A 20,727-nucleotide genomic window follows, 5' to 3' on the forward strand; every position below is an offset into this window, starting at 1 on the left:
CTAAATGTTAATCCACTTTCGCGTAAATTTTTGTATGTGGACGTGTATTTTTCGAATGTGCCATATTGTAGATTTTTACTGCTGTAGATAGATACTGCTCACCTGTAAAATACTTTAGTCGCAACCTGTATACAAATAAATCAGGAACAAAATAAAAATACAAGTAAAATATTTAGCAGATAATATAAATATAAATTTATATTCATAAAGTTCGAGAAAGATTTCAGAACAAATTTTCTTATTTTTATTACATTACATTTTATCTGATTCACACTAAATTCAGCAATCGTCTTCAAAAATAAGTGACATACGTGTGTAAGGACCCTAATTTCAACGCTATTTAATATACTATACAAATTAATTCAAATGATTATTAATATTAAGAATATTGTATATAATTATAAATAAATAAAAATAATTATATTATTTCATAAATACCCAATTATACTAACACATAAATAAATGAGCACATAAACATGTAAATAAATATATATTAAACAAATTCAAAGAAGCGGAAACTAAACTATCGCTGCAACGATGCATCGTTAGAAACGCGATTTCTAATATCGCAGAATGACTCGAGAAATTTCTCCGGCTGGATACTTTTTTATGTAAACGAGAAATTGTCGCCATTTCGAAGACGATTACAAGGGACAAAGCGTGGAAAGCATGTAATTGGAGTTGGTGGTGGCTATGAACTCGGCGACGACTTGACCATCTGGTCACACCTGAAATGTTTTCCAGGTCGGAAGATGTAGTCCTTACCTAGCAGCGGATTATTGCAGATGATTTTATCCGTTCAAATGCAATTGCCGCGACAGGATAGCAATTTGAGACGCCAGTGAAAGCCTAGATCGATGCGAACTGCATTCTACTAGATTGTTTCTGAAGTATCCTCTTCAGTAATGTAATATAACACATTTTATTATCTTAATACCAGGGTATTCTTCTTCCGTCTTTGATCGATGGAAGCTTGTGAGTAGAATCGAGTTTATCGATAGAAATAAAGAGGGTTATTTTCTGTATATTCGTTCTTGTCGATTCTAGTCTTTTATTTGTTGTATCGTGCATTACTACAATGTAGTTGTTTCAAAACTTGAAATTTCATGAGATCATTTTCTTCCACATTTAGATAAAGGCAAATTTGTCTCGTCGGTGGAAATAATTGTTCTTCGTATTATGGAAGTTTCAATTTGAGGGCATTAGACTCTATCTAACGATTTTGCCAATTTATGATTTTAAATCACTGTAATAAAAAACTGTGTTTTAATGGAATACTAATATAGGAATACTAATATTTACAAGAAAAGGAAATCGGGCGTTTTATTTAAATTGAATTAAAATACTGATAGGATACTAATATATTAATATATAGCTATCGTCATATTTTTTGCTTCTCAAATCACTTTCTCTTTCGTTAGTAATTACAATATTCGTATTTAATTACGATTACCACACTCACAGATATTAAATTTAGGTACTTTTAATTAGCAATAATCGAGCATACAAATAAATTAATAATTTAACATTATTACCCAAGTGACTGAAAAAATACATCAATTTCTATAACAATGTTAAAAAAATTACTTAAATAACAATAAAAGTAATACATAAAATAAGTCTAAAAGTATGCAAAGTGCATTAATAAAAAAGTTCCGCTAATCTACATTTTCGAAAAAGCTGATATTTCAATGAAAAACTTGATCTTTTATATATATACTTGATTTTATACACGTATGTATGCATTAAATCAAATATCAATAACTCACTGAAGATATTATTATACACAAATAACGGTGCTTTTAAATTGTCGAGAAATACAATTTCTGAATCACTTTCTATCACTCGAAAGATATCAAGTTCAAATTTTTCACACGTTCTCTGATTGCAGGTGATGGTATACCCGGAACAATTGTTGTTCGTGTGGGAAACAATCGGCCGGACTTGGGAACGAATCCAATTTGCAATCGTTTCACCGATCCCCTCGAAGAAGGGCAACCTCTTTTTTTACCCTGTAATCCGCCTATGCCTGGAATTTTCGTTTCCGTACACTTGGAAGCAAATACACCGGCACTAGTTCCAGTGCAACTTTCATTGTGCGAGTCCTTCGTGTACACTGATCAGGTACGATCAATTTGCTCTACCTGTTTCAAACAAATAAAATTATCCAAGTATCATAAATAGCTTTGTTGTAAGTTATATAATCTATACAATATATATAATATGCAAAAGATATACAAAAACTACGTATAATGCTTGTTATAATATTTAGCAGGTGCAACAAATCTCCACGTAAGTTCAATTTTTTAAATTGTGTTTATAAAAATATAAACTTTCACGAAACTTCCCCTTAGTTACCTTCATAAATTTTGAATCCATGAATGTGAATTATGTTTACTACAGAAGGGACTAATTAATGTGAATTTCAATTGTTAAAAATGGATAATCAAGTTTTAAAAAATATCACATTTCAAAAGACTCTTTATATATACCTTATTTATCATTTCTTATATATATTTTGATAATGTAATTCATTTTGTAGATATAATCAGTATTTTAACACTTTCTACTAATTAAAATGTACCAGGGTTATTAGAAAAACTTGAGTTTTAGGGTTTTTATACTGACTTTTACACCGATTATTCTTTTCTTATGTGTATATTCTTCTTTATGTAAGGTTTTTCCTTTTTATAATTTAAAGAAACGTGACTACTTTTTTATATAGGCTCTTCCCATCGAGAGGTGTCCACAATTTAGAGATCAGCCACCAGGTTCGACAGCAACCTACAATGGAAAATGTTACATATTCTACAATCGCCAACCGATGATATTCCGAGAAGCATTGGCATTCTGTCGTGCACGAGGTGGTACTTTAGTGGATGAAAGTAATCCTGCGTTACAAGGGTTTATTTCGTGGGAACTATGGAGGAGGCACAGGTACCGAATTCATTAATTGTCCACCTCTACGCTTCGCTATCTACTTTCAACTCTTTTCTGTAACATATAACTAGTTCAATTTAATCAAAATCAGACTGATCTATCTAGTTCGTTACAATAGACAATTTATTATATTTAATACTAATAGCAACTTTCATCAAACTGTTATTTTCATATTTAATAGTTAATAAAAATGCTACAGGAAAGGTACAGATATTATTCTATACGGTAGTAATAAAATTTTAAAATAAACACTTTAGCTTCAAAACAAGTCAATTTTCCTATTGTACCATTTGTACCTTGTAATTTGAAATTACTTCTATTACTACCATGAAATAAACTAAACCTACCTTCTGACGTAAATTGTTTACAGTGGCGAGTATAAAAATAGGATAACTTGTACTCATAAATACAAATAATATTAGAGTGAAAACTTTCGTTTCTATTCTTCTTCTTTTATATAGAATTCAAAAATACATCTCTTGTAAAATATTAAATAAATTTTAATCAATATGTAGCAGTTAAATACGAGCAATAACAAATACAAATAATTAGATTAGAATCTTAGATTCTGATACATAGATAATTTAATAAATTATTATAGAAATAGTTTAAGCGAAAGGTAAATTACCATAAAGAGAGTTATTATCATAAACGAAAAAATGTTCAATGTTCATTGTGTAATAAGTGTGTTTTCAACAAGCATTTCTAAAAAGATATACCTTATCTTTATTAAGGAGTGATACTTCGAGTCAATATTGGATGGGTGCAGTAAGAGATCAAAAGGATCGTACGGTTTGGAGGTGGACAGGAAGCGGCGACGAAGTTTCTGTTTCTTTCTGGAGTCTACCTCAAGGCAGCGAAGAAGACTGCGCCCGATATGATGGTAGTAGAGGATGGCTTTGGTCTGATACTCCTTGCACAGCTCGATTAAATTTCATCTGTCAACACCGTGAGTAACAAGTATTTTCTCATTAATATCGAATTACTATCGAATGTCATCTATATAAATGTCATCTTCATTACTATAGAAATATATATATATATATATACTTAATTCTTCATAGATATCTTAATACGTACATGATGACACATTGCACAAAACAATTAGAGGACCTTTTCTCATATCACTTTGTCTTTTATATTCGCTTCTTGTGTTTGTACATTGTTTTTTAATTACCATTCAAGATCAATTTTTAGAATACATCATGATATCGTACGAATAGCATGTTGATATATTAGGTTTATAGAACTTCTCCGCTTTTATTTACTTGATTGGTGCGATAATATAGTCAATCCGTTTACTTTTTTTTAGCAACGCGTAAAGAATAGAAAGATATTAAATAAAGGGTGAAAAATATTATGCGAGCCTCTCAAAAGCTAAACTGAACAACTTGGCTTATTGTTCATTTCGTAATTTCATTACACAAGTACACGATTAACGTTCAACTCTCAAGACACGAATGATTTCCTTCCATCAGTTCATTTATCGCAAAATGATGACACTAATGATAGTAAATTCTGTGATAGTAGATTTAAAAAATAATGTTTATATCATCATCAACTTGTTGTATTTTAGAATTTATGGAATTGATCAATATGGTTGCTGAAAAGCTTATGTATAAAAAATGAAGTTCTTATCTCTCTCTTCTGAAAAAGATAGATAGAAAAAGATAGAGAAAAGTAAGCAAATGTATGGAATATCATCTTGTTTTTTAAACGTTACTCATATAAAATCAGTCACATAAAATACAAGATTTTTGTAGGTATTCAATCATACATTTACACTCAATTTAAGAGCAGTCCCATATTCCTAACGTTACGAGCAATCTTCAGTATTGAACTAACATTTAAAAACGCATAAATTATATCTAATAAGAAACAGGTACTCAACTACTGGAAGCTTAACATCAGGTACAATATTTTCATGGAAAACAAACAAAGAGTATTCTTTTTATTAATTATTCTCCTTATTAATTAAGAAGCTACTTTGCTTATAAAATTTTTAAAAAATTACATACCCAAGTATCAAACTCTCGACCAATACGTTCGTCATGTGCACAATGTCCGCGCTATTTTTCTCCGTCAGAGTATCGCGAGAGAAGTTATTGGAAAAATAAACGGTGCCAAGTGAGGCAGTGAGAGAGCCTCATGACGTTTCACAGATAAGTCACCTGTCAGATTCGATTCGTACAATTTATTTATCGGATTTTTACAAATGTCTCTATTCTATATTAGATAGATACTATTCCATACTTGGTCAAACAATGTGAGACAACAAGTAAAACCAAGGAATTCTTTGTTTGCTCTTAGAACCACGAGCGTGTGGTCGACCAGAACAGCCTCCGAATTCCACGATGACGGTGACCACAACAACAGATCGGAATTCCGGAAGCGCATATGAAGTTGGCGCGACGGTGGATTACACTTGTAACGCCGGCAGCCTTCTTATAGGACCGTCGACTCGTACATGCCTCGATACTGGCTTCTACAACGAGTTTCCACCGGTGTGCAAAAGTAAGAGAGCAAGAATTAGACACAGAGGCCACTCGGTGAACCATACACGATCGTCCTATCGATGTTAAATTCAACATTCTGCTCGTTTCAGGCATCGAGTGCGGTTATCCAGCGAACATAAAACACGGAGGTTACACACTTATCAACAATACCGTTAGTTATCTCAGTCAGGTGCTTTATTCCTGCGATGAAGGATACGAGATGACTGGTAAGAATTTATCGTGGCGTTAGCCATTATTTCTCATTGATAAATGGCTATCGTTTGTGGGTAATATCGTTTGATACCTGTGTTGAAACGCTTCGCCAACGAGCCTTTTGAAGGAAATTGGTAAGAATATTAGTTGGTGTTGGATCCTGATGACATCATCTTTCTGATTGTTTATTGATCCTCTCGTTGCGGCTTGATTTTGTTCCTGATTCTAGAATCGTTTAAATTGGTTTATCATTTTTAGAGATTTATGGTAGAGATTGAAATTAATCTGATTGAAGATAAGCTTTGAATGCGTGCATGATTTTAATATGAGAATTTTTATGTTGCACAACTGACAAATTCCTGTGTCAGTTGCACTGTGTAGTGTTTATTCATGAAAATGAATAAATAGTGTAATAACGTAATGCAATGAATCTTTTCCTTTTTTTCTCCCCATGTTGCGAATCATCTACACAAGCGTTTCATGCGACCGTAAGCGATAAAAGTAAAAAGAAAATCATGGAGTACATTCAGTTTAAGCAGATATAAATATAAATATGTACGCATGTACATTTTCCAAGATACTCATCGATACATTATAATAATATATTATGATCAGATTTTTATACTTTCTCTCTAAGATTTCTAATTTGAGATTAAAACAAAATATTTTCGATTTTTATGAGACATTAAATGCTACAATATTTATTAATGAAACACCGATATAGTAGTAATAAAGCCAAAATGTTGTATAAAACAATTTTATAAAACGGTTTTATAAAAAATAATATAGAAGGATATGTATAACTTATATAAATAGACTTTTCATTTTTAGTTTAACGCTACATAGACATTGTTTACAGCTTATTAATAAATTATAATGGATTAGTAATTTGCAGAAGAAACAATTTGTTCCGATTACAGGTCGTGCAAGACTGACATGCGATATCGATGAGCGCTAGAACGGACCGCCACCACGTTGCGAGCCAATTCTGTGCGATCCTCCTGCTCCTGTTCCACATAGTTATATTCAAATCGATGAAGTCGACGAGACCGAGACAGTACCATCGAAAACGAACTTCAGTCGAAGTCTTCTCGTAGGCAGTATCGTTACATACACTTGCGAGAAGGGTTATAGACTTTCTGGCTTCCGACAAATATTATGCTTGCCTACTGGCTTATATGATCATGTCGCACCCACTTGTACGGGTATGTGATTTAATTATTTTTATGGAATAAATACAAATTTAATTATTTCTTTAGAAAGAGAAGCAAGTCATTTTTCGTGATAGTGTTTGCAATCTTCAAATACGAGGATAATTTAATTTCATAATTAATTATTGAATCTTTATTAATGTAAATGATATAATATGAGAATATTCAAAGGTTGTTTTTCAATCCAATTCATGAGATATTTATTTTATACTTGGAACTTAAATTCATTTATGCATATAACTGTTATGCGCGTAGCAACTCAAAGAATTAATAAGTAATTCATAATTGTTTTAATATATACATATATAAATTTCAAAATGAATTCTGATTTACAACAGTATTGTTTTCAACCAAATTCTACTTAACTATTGTGTACCTTCTGTACCTGACTGTTATATGTGTGTGTCCGTGCGTGTGTGTGTATAAAAATAGTATAATACATATACTATTAATATAATATAAATGCTTATATATTAAAATATTATTTTAAACTAAATCACATATAATACGTATGAAATCTGTATTATAATATATCTGCAATAACTGTAGTTGCAATAATTGCAATAATTAATTTCAGTAATTTCAATAACGATATATGTAGATTATCATTTACATTTAATTTTTTGTTGAAATCGCAAACAATAATCTTTTGTCGTATTGACCTCTTAAGGACTCTTGACCTCTTACTCTACAAAATTCAATCAAAAATGTACTCAATTTTTTCGTTATCAATTTAAAACTATATTAATACGCTAATATATCATAATTAGAATTACAAAAAGGCTCTTTTCACTTAAACCAATACAGGAGGTCTAAGATAACTTGGGATAAAAGAAATTTTACATATGATTGGAAACTGGGAATCTATATATTCCTAAGGGATTATGTGAATACATAATAATAATAATCATTAAATTTTCTTTAACAGAACCTATGTGAATGATTAGAATTACAAGAGAATCAACGTCTCCAAAATTCCTTTATTACAGAAGAACCACGTACCACCGTGACTGTGTCTTCCCGAACAACCGTGCGACCAACGAAGAACCAGCAGAACCCGACACACATTCCTACCACCTCGAGTTCGAACCACAACAATCTCGACGACCACAACCACAACCACCTCTGTGCCACCACGAAGAGTGGCTAGCACCGCCGAATTACCCGCGACGGTTCGGGAAACCATAGCAAGGAAACCAAATATTGGTCTTCAGAGACCAGCACCGCCTCCGTCGCCACCTTTGAACGACGACACCAACGATCATCCTCAGGACAATGAAATTTCTGGCAGTGGAGTGGACAATGCTCAGGCTGGCATTGGAACTGGTGTTCCTGAACCTTCTGGACCTTTCAGGGTGGACAACGCCGACCAGTCGAGTAACACTCATCAAGCAAAATTAAATCTAGGCGCGGTGATCGCCTTGGGTGTCTTCGGTGGTTTCGTATTCCTTGCTGCTGTAATCACCACCGTTGTAATACTCATACGCAGGTAAAAGCAAATCACTCACCTAAATCCGCGAATCGCGTGTAGAATGATGGCATTATCGAGTTGTTGTCGGTTCTTTTGATTTCTGTGATTTGGTTGCACCAAAAGTAACGCCTGTTTTGTGATGTCAGATTATATTCATCTTTGTTTTTATTTGTTTGTTACGTTTTGCTCGTTTTCTAGCGCGTTGTTTATTCGTTTCTCATTCGTTGCTGGGAGCAATTTGAGGATTATTTTATTATGAGTAAGGATAATTAATTAAATTAATTAAATAATATTTTTCATATATTTCATAGGTAATTTCAATTCTATATTTTGAAACGAAATAATTTGCGTGTGTTTAAATGGAAATATGAATGTTTGATAGAGATTAACATTCAATTTCTAATCGTTGAATTTCAAAATTAGGAAAGAAATTTAAATATTTTTCATTGCATTAATTGGAAAATTAAATGGAAAAAAAAAGAACTTGATTTGAAACTTTTACTGATACTGATACTGAAAAAGTTTATTTCGTGGCAAAATACATTTGTTTTAATCTTTGGGATTTGTTTAATTTCGTTCAATTTCTAATATCTCTACTTTAAATTAAACTTCCTAAAATTAGAAATATCCTGATATTTTCACATACTATCAGTTATGGGAATTAAACAAATTTCGTATCACTTCAAATGAATAGAAATCTTAAGATATAAATGGTGGAAGCTAATAAAATTACTCTTATACATATACTACTTCCTTTTATCGTATTACTCTATTAGAAGGAGGAAATTTCTTACTAATTCTCTAATGGCTCGATGGCAACCTACTTATTTAAAAGACTGGTTTTCTCGTCCTTACCATTGACTGACTATCAATTACCGTAAATATTCAAATATACGTAGCGTAGATGCATGTTACATTGTTCCCATTTTGACTTTTAGATTCTTGTGTCATGAAACATGTTATATTGGTAATCATCTGATTCTCTTGTTATCTGCAATTTAAAAATTGTATTGCCTTCGACTTCTCTAACAGGCATTATTTCTTGGACAGACTATGCATAACTATAGCTTCTATATACATACAATACATTCGCTCTTTGACCCTACGTGTATATATTGTATCGCTTACTCTACATTTGTTTAAACTTTCTTTATTCTTTCATCTGTCTTCTTGCCTATTTTCTTCTTATCTAAACTCGCGTTTCGTAGCTCCCTCGAAATATTGTAATTTGTAATTCATTCCGGGTGTTGTAATTAGTGTGACAAAGAGTTGTTACGTAAACAGTCTTTGCAGAAGAAAACGTGTAAGAATCAATAACCTCCGAGCCCTCTTAATTTCGATTATATTTTTGTTTTTAATATTGTCGACTGGTAATATTATAAATTTCTATGCAGCATGCTGTAAAACATTACATTTTAAGTGAAAAAATACAACGTTACTAGACCAAGATATCTTCTGGAAAATTTCCATCTATATCTAAAATACGCTTTTACGATGTGCATTGTGAATTATTTTGGATGCAGATTAAAAGTTTACAACGAACTACGCTCCAGGTTTTGGTTGATAAAAGAAATATTGTAGAATCTTTGTTATTCGAAAGATTGGAAATTTTTGAATTCATGGAAACGCAATATATTTGTTCTCTTAGTTTCATACATTTTAGAAACATAGGAATCGCAATTTCTTTTTGAATGCAGTTTTAATCCAAACGTTAGTTTTTATAGACATTGAAATCATTGAAATTTCGAATCTGCATAACATTATAATATAGAACATTATATTACCATTGAATTCGTGTAAAGTAATCTGGTTTTGAAAAAAAAAGGAAAGAAAAAGAGCAAAAAATGCGTTATAAAAAAATTACGTACCTTATAGAATGATTTAACACGAATTCTTAACAGAAATTCAAATGAGAGGTTCTATTGCATCTTTTATCAAAACATGAATTATTTTGTTTGATTAAAAAATTGACATAAGACGTACATATGATTTTTGCGTTAGAAAATGTAGAACAAGATTTTTGTAAATTTTTGTTATAAGAGAATACAATTATAAGAAACGGCAAAATGATCGACCCTTTCGAAGGTGATTAACACTTTCTAAATTGAAAGTCCATGTTTGTTAATCAAACCATACATGTTCCTAATTATATTCATTACAATTCTTTAAAATTGATATTACTAACATGATCTATTCTTTTCAAAAAGCATAATAATTTAAAAAGTTCTCTGCATCTTTCATTACGTCGAAGATAATTTATTAATGAGATTGCGTACGATATTCTTTTTTTCTCAAGAGAACAAATTATTGTAGATTATTTTCCGTGACGAAAGGGTTAGAAATTTAAAATTAGACAAACTTGTCTACATGGGACATTCAAACTAATCCTTTCATTGCTGTTAATTACCTATTTACCTACACGATATACATATAAAAAAATTATAATTAACTATAACATCGAAAATTACAAATTTTAAAGTATAATATAACATTTACCTCAATATTTACATTGTATAATTTAAAAAGTTAACAAATCCATTTATACACTGCGTTTCATAATTATAAAACCATCCAAAAACTTTCAATTTTTATGTGTCATATTATAATTTTTATATTTCGTCATAATGTCATATTTCAATAAGCTTAATTGTTCGATTTTGAACTTTCGAATATAATTCTAATTTATTTGTATAAGAATTGAAGAGTTTAGAATGGTTTTATAGTTATGGGACGCAGTGTATATAGTGTCTAAAATACTCACTTTTCTTTAACAATATATTTGCCATGAAGATTCAATTATTACATACATTAACAGATGAAGATTTACATTTAAAAATTATCTCAGCAACGAAAGGGTTAATCCAAACAATCATAATAAAACAATCATTCAAGGGAAGAGAAAAAATATCAGCATTAACCCTTTGTGGTCGTATGTTTATTCTCAGCTACCAAAAAGAAAAAGAACCGTTCTAATTGTATAATAATATTAACTTTTCATATTGACAACATATTTCATTTCGAAGATACACCCTAATAGGATTCTGCAAATTAATACAATTAAATATTTTCTTATCTTGAATTATTTGACAAAGGATGCTCCAAAATGCTCCAAATGCAAAAAGAAAACTGAATGATATAATACATATATATATATACAGTAAACTGCGAATTTTTATGCAAATGCATATTTTGCATATATTTTTTACATATATCAATATAATTAAAAAGAAATAAAATCAAGACAGATATTTGTTTCATCTATGAAGTGTTATAATGAGCACAGTATTTGGATTATTTTTTATATATTTTCGCACATTATTTCGCACATTCTATAAATTTTTACGCCCTCGAATTTGCAATTTAATTACCAGTATCTGTTCAATGAAAATTAATTCCAACTAGCACGGTGCCCATATCTCGGCTGAATAAGATCGCAAAGGGTTAAAAAAGAAATAGTAACGTCCGCAAAAAAAGAAATAATTTTAAAAAGTGGAAAAAATAAAAGAAAAAAAAAAAGAAAAAAAAGGAAAAGATTGATCGGAGGAAACTAGGTAACGATCAAGAAATAACAATTAACACTGAGCCCATTTGCGTTGCGGTGGCTAGCGGCAGTGGCAGCGTCAGAGGAAGGCGTCGCAGGGGGCTTGGCGGGATTGGTGCGTTGAGGGGTGGCGGTAGTGGTGGCCTTGGAAGGGGTGACACCGGAATGCCCTCGCGTTGGTATACGCTACTGGCGCTGCCCTTCCCCGACCAGCACCTGGGGCGCCGCGACTTGACGGCTCGCCGCGGCACCGATCATCCTTATTCCTTCGGCCTCTCGGCGGCCCATCGCGCTGGGTACCTTTCCAACCCTGTCCTTTAAGATTATCAAACAATTACTTCCTATATAGTCTATATATATACATATATAGTCCACCATTATCGCCTTCACCCTCCACGCAACCACCGCCCACCACTACATCAACCATCACCACGTACCACTACAACCGCCATGCGCCACCCTCGCGAGTGATTACTAGTCAAGGTAAACGAGCAACGTTTATAATGAGCACCCATATATAGCGATAGCTCGTTCACCACCGCTCACCACGATTACCACGTATTTTTAAAGCTTCTCCTCTTCTTCCGGACGCACACAGGTCAATGCAGCGTTCACGCACTTTCTTCCCCCCAAGTAGCTTCATCTATGTGTACTGTTCTCTTAGCACATCGTTTAAATAGGATTGGGCACTATCCTTAATGGAAGAGATTCGATTTAAGGGAAGAATATACGTATAGTGAGAAGTTTAGAGTTTGATGGGATGAAGTGTTCTATGAAAAAATTTGCTCAGTTTCTGAAAATTATTTGTCTCTGAATTAAGATAACTTGCCCATCGATTAATAATGGTTCGTGATTTAAATAAATAAAGGAAAAGTAATTGCTAGATAGCTTAATAAGACGAAGTAATCGCAAATAAACGAGTAATTAGCGGAAGAAATATAATAATATTTTGTTGACTGTTAAACATAACTCAATTCGCATGAAAAGTTGTTCTAAACTGATATTCGCACTGATTTTTTATTAACTCTTTAACGTTCAAATCTTGTTGTCGAGGGACGTTATACACCATCGCTCAAAAGTCATAAAACAGTTATTATATTAGCTCAAAATTGGAAAAAATTAAATATATAATAAAGACATCAAGAAATAGTATTTGTACAGTGAAGAAATTATACACTACTAATATACATAATGATTTTATTAAAACAGGCTTGTAATTGAAAATTCATGATCTATACCAAATACCAACATTTTATTAAAAATACGAGATGTCCTAACACTTTTGAACAAGGGCGTTCAAGAGATAGTTTCGATTCGATAATATCAATGTTTAAATCAAATAAACCGGCACGTGATCAACCTATTGACTCCATTCGTCAATTATACGGACTTGAGCAAACTGGATGTTTCTACTTGTTTGCTGGTTTATGTTATAGGTTTGCACAAACTAGATATTTCCACTATATGTCAATTTATGCAATATAGAAATATATATCTTTTGTTTCCTTTTTTGTTTTTAATTTAATTTTAAATAGAATTTGTCGTTACATTTAAATTAGATTATATATTTTGTTAGTGTATTAATACCTAATTCTAAGGTTTTAACTTTTCAACTTGAAATGTCGCTGTACTTCCATATTTTATTTCCCACTATGTTCCCTCTGTTCAATACATGTGAATTGTTTCAACAATTTAGTACTAATGCACATATTCAACTGTTTTCGAACTTTCATTTAATTATTTGTATTTCGATATTTCATTGATCGTAAAAATACTTCCTGTTGTTATATTTGATATAACTCTTCTATTACTTCGGGTTAAAAACGTGGAGCATCATTAAATTGTCAGATAACTTTAATTAACTGATATTTATAGGCTTAAATAATAAGAAATAATAGCATGATATAATTATGACTGAATACGATAAAACTGAATGTATAAAATTCCAGCGACATTCAAAATTACCATACCCATTGAGACTGAATAACCTTTTTAAAATTGGACCAAATGATTTGGATTTTTTTTAGAAATTAGGAAGATTATTTTACTAGATCAAGTATAAAAAAATTTTTTGAAAAAACTACAACTGGTCGGAATCGCCAAGAAAGAAAGTAAACATTATATTTTCCGCAACTTCTTTGTCTGAGCTTGTAATGAAAATTTAAACGATACATTTTAGACATTTATATCAGTTACATACATGCTGAAAATTTCATCGAAATCGGTTAACGTTGCTATGAGCTGCAAACGTTTAAAGATGGTGAAAAATGGCCTGAAATTTACGTCTTTCGGTGCCTGTCGCTTGTTTTCGCGTCAACCAATTTTAATAAAATTTTCGGCATATATGTACATGTATAACTGATAGAAATGTTCAAAATGTTGTTTAAAGTTTCATTACAATTCCAAGAAAAAATTTTGGGAAATGCGATCCTTACTTTTTTTCTTGACGATTCCAACCAATTGCAATTTTTTTAGAACTTTTTTTATACGTCATCTAGTAAACTAATCCTCCTAACTTATCAAAAATATTCAAATCGTGCGGTCCTATTTTTAAGCAGTTATTCAGTTTTAAAGAGTGTTACAACAATTTTGGAAGTTACTGTAAATATAGAACTTTAAATTGACAACTAAACATATTTGTATAATCTCAACAAATTAAAATTTACTATCTCTGTATTCACAATTATATCTGTGTATATTAAAATTTATTTAATAGCATAGTTTGATAATGTTTCATAAAGTTTCTGGTTGTACAATAAGCTATGCTGAAGGAAAAATGCGATGATTACTAGAAAATGGCTCACTATATATAGTAAAATAATTTTAATAAAAATCACAAGAGATTTAAATTATAATAAACTCCTAATATATCTATATCTAACTATTTGGTGCTCCTTCCATCTTCAAATTGGTGATGGTATTGCTAATGATTTCACTACAAATTGCTTCAATTACACTTCGCTAAATTATGTTTCCCAAACAAACATACATAATACAAAATGAAACAATCGATTTGGCTTCAGTTTCTCAACTAAAGTGTTATAATAAAAACCAGAAATATTTGAATAAGAATTTTCTATAAGGAACAATCTAAATATCTGAAAGCCAAATCGACAATACAACAAACCGCATATATATCTTGCTTACTGTATATATATGTTCCTAAGAAGAAAGAAGGAAGATCATAAATTATTAATTAGAAATACACTATGGGTCTAAAGCGAATGAAATCAGCGAGATTCTAAATTCAAAATAAAAATAACAAAATTACATCGAAGCATTTATTTTCGAAAAAATGTATATGTGTTACTTTTCAAGTACATATATATTTGCTTCATTCCCAGCTATACAGGAATAAATAATCGACAAGAGACTATTTTACGTATAAAAATGTAAAATAGAAATTTTTCGTTTGAAGCTTCCTTTTGAAGAAAATAAAGTTTGATCCTATTCGGTCAAGAAATCGCATATTCAACAAACTTTCAAATTTTATTTTCTTGAAAATTAAACTCTAAGCGAATAAATCTTATTCTATATTTTCGGGTCGAAAAAATTTAATTTATTTTCGTATGTAGAATAACATCCTGTCAATTCCTTACTCCTACCCAGTCGAAAATCAATCAAATACATGAATACCTATGTGATAAGTTTCCAAACACGATTTTCTATAAAATGAAATCTTCGACGCAATTTTATCTTTTTATTTTCGTGTTATTTTGAACTAGAGAATCTCTCCTGACTTCATTTATGCTATAAATTTAGATCCAAGGTGTATAAATTAAACACAACAATAATATTGTATTGTTTTCAAGTTAGAAAAATAAAACAGTAATATAAAATATTACTTGGCCCCTCTTGCACAATACAACTAATGTTATTAGTGAAATTTTACATATTACAAATTATAAGTTACCTTCTATACATTAGTTTTCTAGAAAACTACTTCTGTACATCAATTTAACAAATTACCATTCAATAGTCTTATTCGACTAATGTTCTATATAAAATAGAAAAATTGTACAACTTATCATTTTGTCAACCTACAGATATTACCAGTAAATCATTATGCATAAAGGTCTCGAAGTTGAAATAATAATAAATATTTGTTAAACTATTCACACAGAAATCGCGGTAGAAGCAGCAAGCATTACCGACACCGTGCATCTCCAGATTGCAATACCGTGGCCAGCTTTGGAAGCAGTTCCTCTGAGAGTCGAGGAGGACTGAATCGATATTACCGTCAAGCTTGGGAAAATCTGCATGAGACGGCCGGTCATAAGACCAATCATCCTCCTCTTCGTCGCAAGGAGACCCTGGATGAACCAGGATACCGAGAAAATTACCGTGGCAACAACACCGAGAGAGATGGTTCAGAATTAGTTGTGAGCGATGTAGCCACGTACCCGTCTAACAAGCACGCCAGCATTTCTGACAAGAAACGCCATCATCATCATCATCATCATCACCACGGTAACTCTACGCCCGAGTGGAGGCAGTCTCAGTCTCATCACAGATACTAAACATAAAATCGGTTACCTAGAACCGCTTATTTTTTTGAGATTTTCGGTGAATCGATTATTGTGACGAGTCGCGATTAGATCACGAGCAAGTTGTATTTTTTATGCTGTATGCATATTTTATAAATGGTGACGCACTGGAAGATGGTGACTTTATGTTAGGAAATACGTACAAAATGTAAGGTAAATTTCTTTCAATATAGAGTTTTAATTTCAGCATATGTATTTTTGATTATTTGTTGAATGTGAAAGATATAATTAATTGAATGTTTATTTGGTAATATTTGGATTTAAAAATATTTGTACAGACAAATTTGTTTAAATAAGTGAAATACTTCTTGTGTATGTGTATTTTTATATATAAGAACATCTCTTTTTTATTTCTTCAATACAGTAGTATGTGAATTTTATATATTGATCTGATTCTTTAAGAAAAAAATTGATGAATTCATACATTGCTTTAATTTCAATTTTAATTTCTAAATAACTTTATTTTTTATAGAAAAGCACATCTATCTCAAAATCTTTTGAGGTGGATCGTTGACATTTTCTATAATATTCTAGATCTAAATTACACATATACATTTTGAAACATGTATAAAATCTTGTGTTTAAAATTCAACTAACTGTTTCTAGTAATTCAGCTAATTCTAAGTTAGAATATCAAAAATGTATATTGTTTTCCATTTACAATTCAAAGTTTACTTAGAAGAATGTATATTTAACATGAATTATAAATCTTTGTCCCAAATTTTTTCAAGAAATATGTATATGTATGTCTAATATTCTTAGAACAATATTTTGTAGTCATTTGACGAAGAAATTAGTAAAATAAAATATTACCAAATGCATATATATCATAACAAACGTTTGACAAATATTTAAAATCATTTTTTTTAGAAATAAAGTTTCATGTGGATAAATTTTCTTATATTTCATCTTCTTTTTAGCATTAAATCACCATCCATCCATGTATTCTGCTATATCATTTATGAAATAATTTGTAACTCCATTTAAAATGGAAACTTAAAACAACATGGTGAACAATTCAAACGTTGCGTAGGAGAATTTTTAAGCGTGATTCATAGATAGAAAAACTAATTCATCCTACATTTATTGTTCTGTTATACAGTAAATTATTTACTACTACCTTGTTACGTAATGTAAATACCGTATACTGCAGTAGCGTAAGTCAAAGACGAAAGTTGTGAATGTAGGAGGATCACGAGTTGATCGAAGGATATGCCAAAAAAATGAGAAAGTAATATATGTATATGTATAATTACTGATCAAACGAATTCTAATAATTTTTAAACGAATTCGATACAAACTATTATAAGAATGTTCGATTATAATAGGATTGACAATATTTTATGAAAATCATACGCATACTCGGTTGATCAATATCTGTAATGGGCACCTTGGCCTCGCCTTAAAGGAATCGAACAAACTCATAACGAAACGATATTCGAAGATGGTACCGTTAAGGAAAGGCCGACGCTATACATATCAGAATCAAAATTCATTTAGTTATGGTGCTCATTTTAAGACACTTTGCACTTATTCAAATTCATGTCGGATCTGTTTTTGCAGATTTTAAAACACCTTAATAAATTATTTGTGTTTAGTATTATTTTAACCAGTTGAACATCTTTTCTCATGCTTGTCAAGAATAAAACATATATAATTAATAGATATGTATTTATTCATTGACTGACGTAAGATATTCGTAGTAAGTTTGTACATGTATTTATTTAATACTTCAGTAATCTACAAAAAATTGTAATAGTGCCATTATGGGCAAACTTGTTTAATTGTATCTATACATGCATTCTAGTTGTTTAAACATAAACACAGAATGGTGAACACTCGTGTATCTTCAGTAACTTGTTATGTACGTACATAGTTAGTTTTAGTCTTAGTTATGCACGAATTGTTTCAACTAAAAATATTTATGTATCATAATTGTTTCACAGAAGTTCATAAAGGAAAATACAAATTGTTCAAAAAGTTAATAAGATAAATTTAATTCTTTTAATACATCATTTTTGTTTAAAAAAATAAAAAACTACTTATCATAAAGTAGTTAAATGTAGCACACACAGCGTTAAAAATATCATATTTAATTATGCAGCCATTCATCTATTAAATGTCCAACCTCAACTCTGGTAGCTTTCAACTGAAGTGGATCATTTTTGGAAGGAGGATACATGTTGGCACAATGAGCAGTACCTATGGTCATAATAATAAATAAATTTTTTGTATTACACGAAAAATGAAAAATTTCAATTAATATGTACACACCATCAATATAAATGACAGGTATTTGCGGATTTGCTGATTTTGTAATTCCCAAAACATGCCAAGGATCAATTGATCCATGTACAAATACTACATTTGTAGTCTTTAAATCTAATCCTCCATACAGAATATTTGTTCTATTCACTGCCGAATTCAGCAAATGAATATTGTACCTGTTAGAATACGGAAATGTTATAATTTTATAGCTAATGATTTATCATAATTGAGAAATGTATTTATCGTAATTTTAAATAAACCTTGGGCCAAATATATCAATGCATTGTTGCACAAAGAAATCTACTGGGAAAGTTTCACTAAATAATTTTGGGCGTGCTGTCGAAGTTTGAAAGAATCCAAATTCTGTACACGTTTGGTACGTCCATTAACGTCCTACAAGAAATATATTTTAAAATACAATAAATAAAAATTAAAACAGCAATAGTATAAGTAAAAAAATACATTACCCCCTTCTGCTTCTTCGCTAGCCCATGTTATGTTCCGAAGTTTATGAATCATTTTATTATACATATAATCCAAACACTTTTTTTCTGATGCTTGTAATATTTTAGTGCTCAAAATTGCAAGTCTGTCAATAGCAATACCCAATGTTTCGTTCGTTAATATGTCGCAGGCACTATCGATAGTTAAATTAGCCATTGCGGAATTATTACGATTGTCTTTATTGTACTGTACAATACCAGCAAAGATGCTTGCTATTGTTTCATACAAATTCGAAATATCATTACGTTTGGTATGTTCGTTGATTGGATCACATAAACTATAAGTAAAAATAATTTTTCAATAATGATATAGTTGATTTGTAAATGAAGAATTTTACTTTTACTTACATAAATTTTTTAGCTATTCCTTGTTGACCGATAGGACGATGTAACATTATATGAAATTGTTTGTTTGCTTCTAGTATTGCATTTACACATGCTTCAGAATATTCTTTGAGGGCATTTTCAACAACAACAAAGTATTCTATAAAGTATAATTATTAATATAAAACACTTCTGTTTTAAATAAAATATTTTTTATATTTAAGTGTATCTTATATTTACCCTGAAAATCAATTTCTGCTAATAAAGGACCACTAGCAGAAACAGCCCCGTGTACTAAATGAGGATATTTATTACGCAACCAAGCAGCTAATGATCCAGCATATGATCCTCCAAATGCAATCCATTTAGTACCAGCTGGTAACTTGTAATTAATATTCATGAATTCTATAAAGTAAGCCAAATCTGCAAGTGCCTGTTGCGATGAAAGATACATTAAATTTTTCACGCCGAGATCCCTGCAGATAACAAAAACGTAACATTATAACTTAAAATGTATCAATTATATATTTTATAAACAATGTTACATACGAAGTAGGATGACTTTGTCCATAAAAGCGGTGTTCCACTTGAAAACATAGCGCCCCAAATTGCTTAGCATATTCGATCCATTGACCTTCTGCCATCCATTTAGCATTTGCTGCAGCTTCACCACTTATCATCAAAAATACTGGACCACCTTTCTTATAGTGCTCTCCAACCTAACCCCAACCTAACGTTTACGAAATATCTCTGAAAAAATAATAAAAAGATTTATATTATAAAATAAAAATTAAGAAATATTTAATATATTCTTATTACCTGTTGCCAAACACGCGCATCAGTTGGATCAAAGTGATCTAGAAACTGTGTAAACCATTCGGCACTTGGAAGTTCATGATCTTCAGATAAAATTGGAGCACCTAGATTACCATATTTGCTTCGACCCCTCATAAAAGTCTACTAGTAAAGAAGACAAACGGGCATTGCTGAAAGAAGAAACAGTTGATATAGATATATCAAATGCCAGTTAAAAATAGTTCAATTGTTTTATTATCAGAACCTACGCAAAGCAATATTATTCCAAATTTAATGTAATTTTTATATAGGCAATAGTTTGCCAGAAAGAGTGCAGGTCGTACTTTATGAACAATTAATATTTCCTTTGTGCATCAAAATTGAAGATTGTGAGGCTGAACTGAACAAGTGCCTTGTAT

General features: G+C 30.9%; 2 pseudogenes; one reads left to right on the plus strand and one right to left on the minus strand.

Moving 5' to 3' along the window:
• Positions 1–965: 965 nt before the first annotated feature.
• Positions 966–16,580, plus strand: LOC132915865 (uncharacterized; annotated as a pseudogene).
• Positions 16,581–18,072: 1,492 nt separating this feature from the next.
• Positions 18,073–20,349, minus strand: LOC132915873 (putative serine protease K12H4.7; annotated as a pseudogene).
• Positions 20,350–20,727: the final 378 nt, after the last annotated feature.

The sequence above is a fragment of the Bombus pascuorum genome, unplaced genomic scaffold, assembly GCF_905332965.1.
Source record: "Bombus pascuorum unplaced genomic scaffold, iyBomPasc1.1, whole genome shotgun sequence".
NCBI classification, from domain to species: domain Eukaryota; kingdom Metazoa; phylum Arthropoda; class Insecta; order Hymenoptera; family Apidae; genus Bombus; species Bombus pascuorum.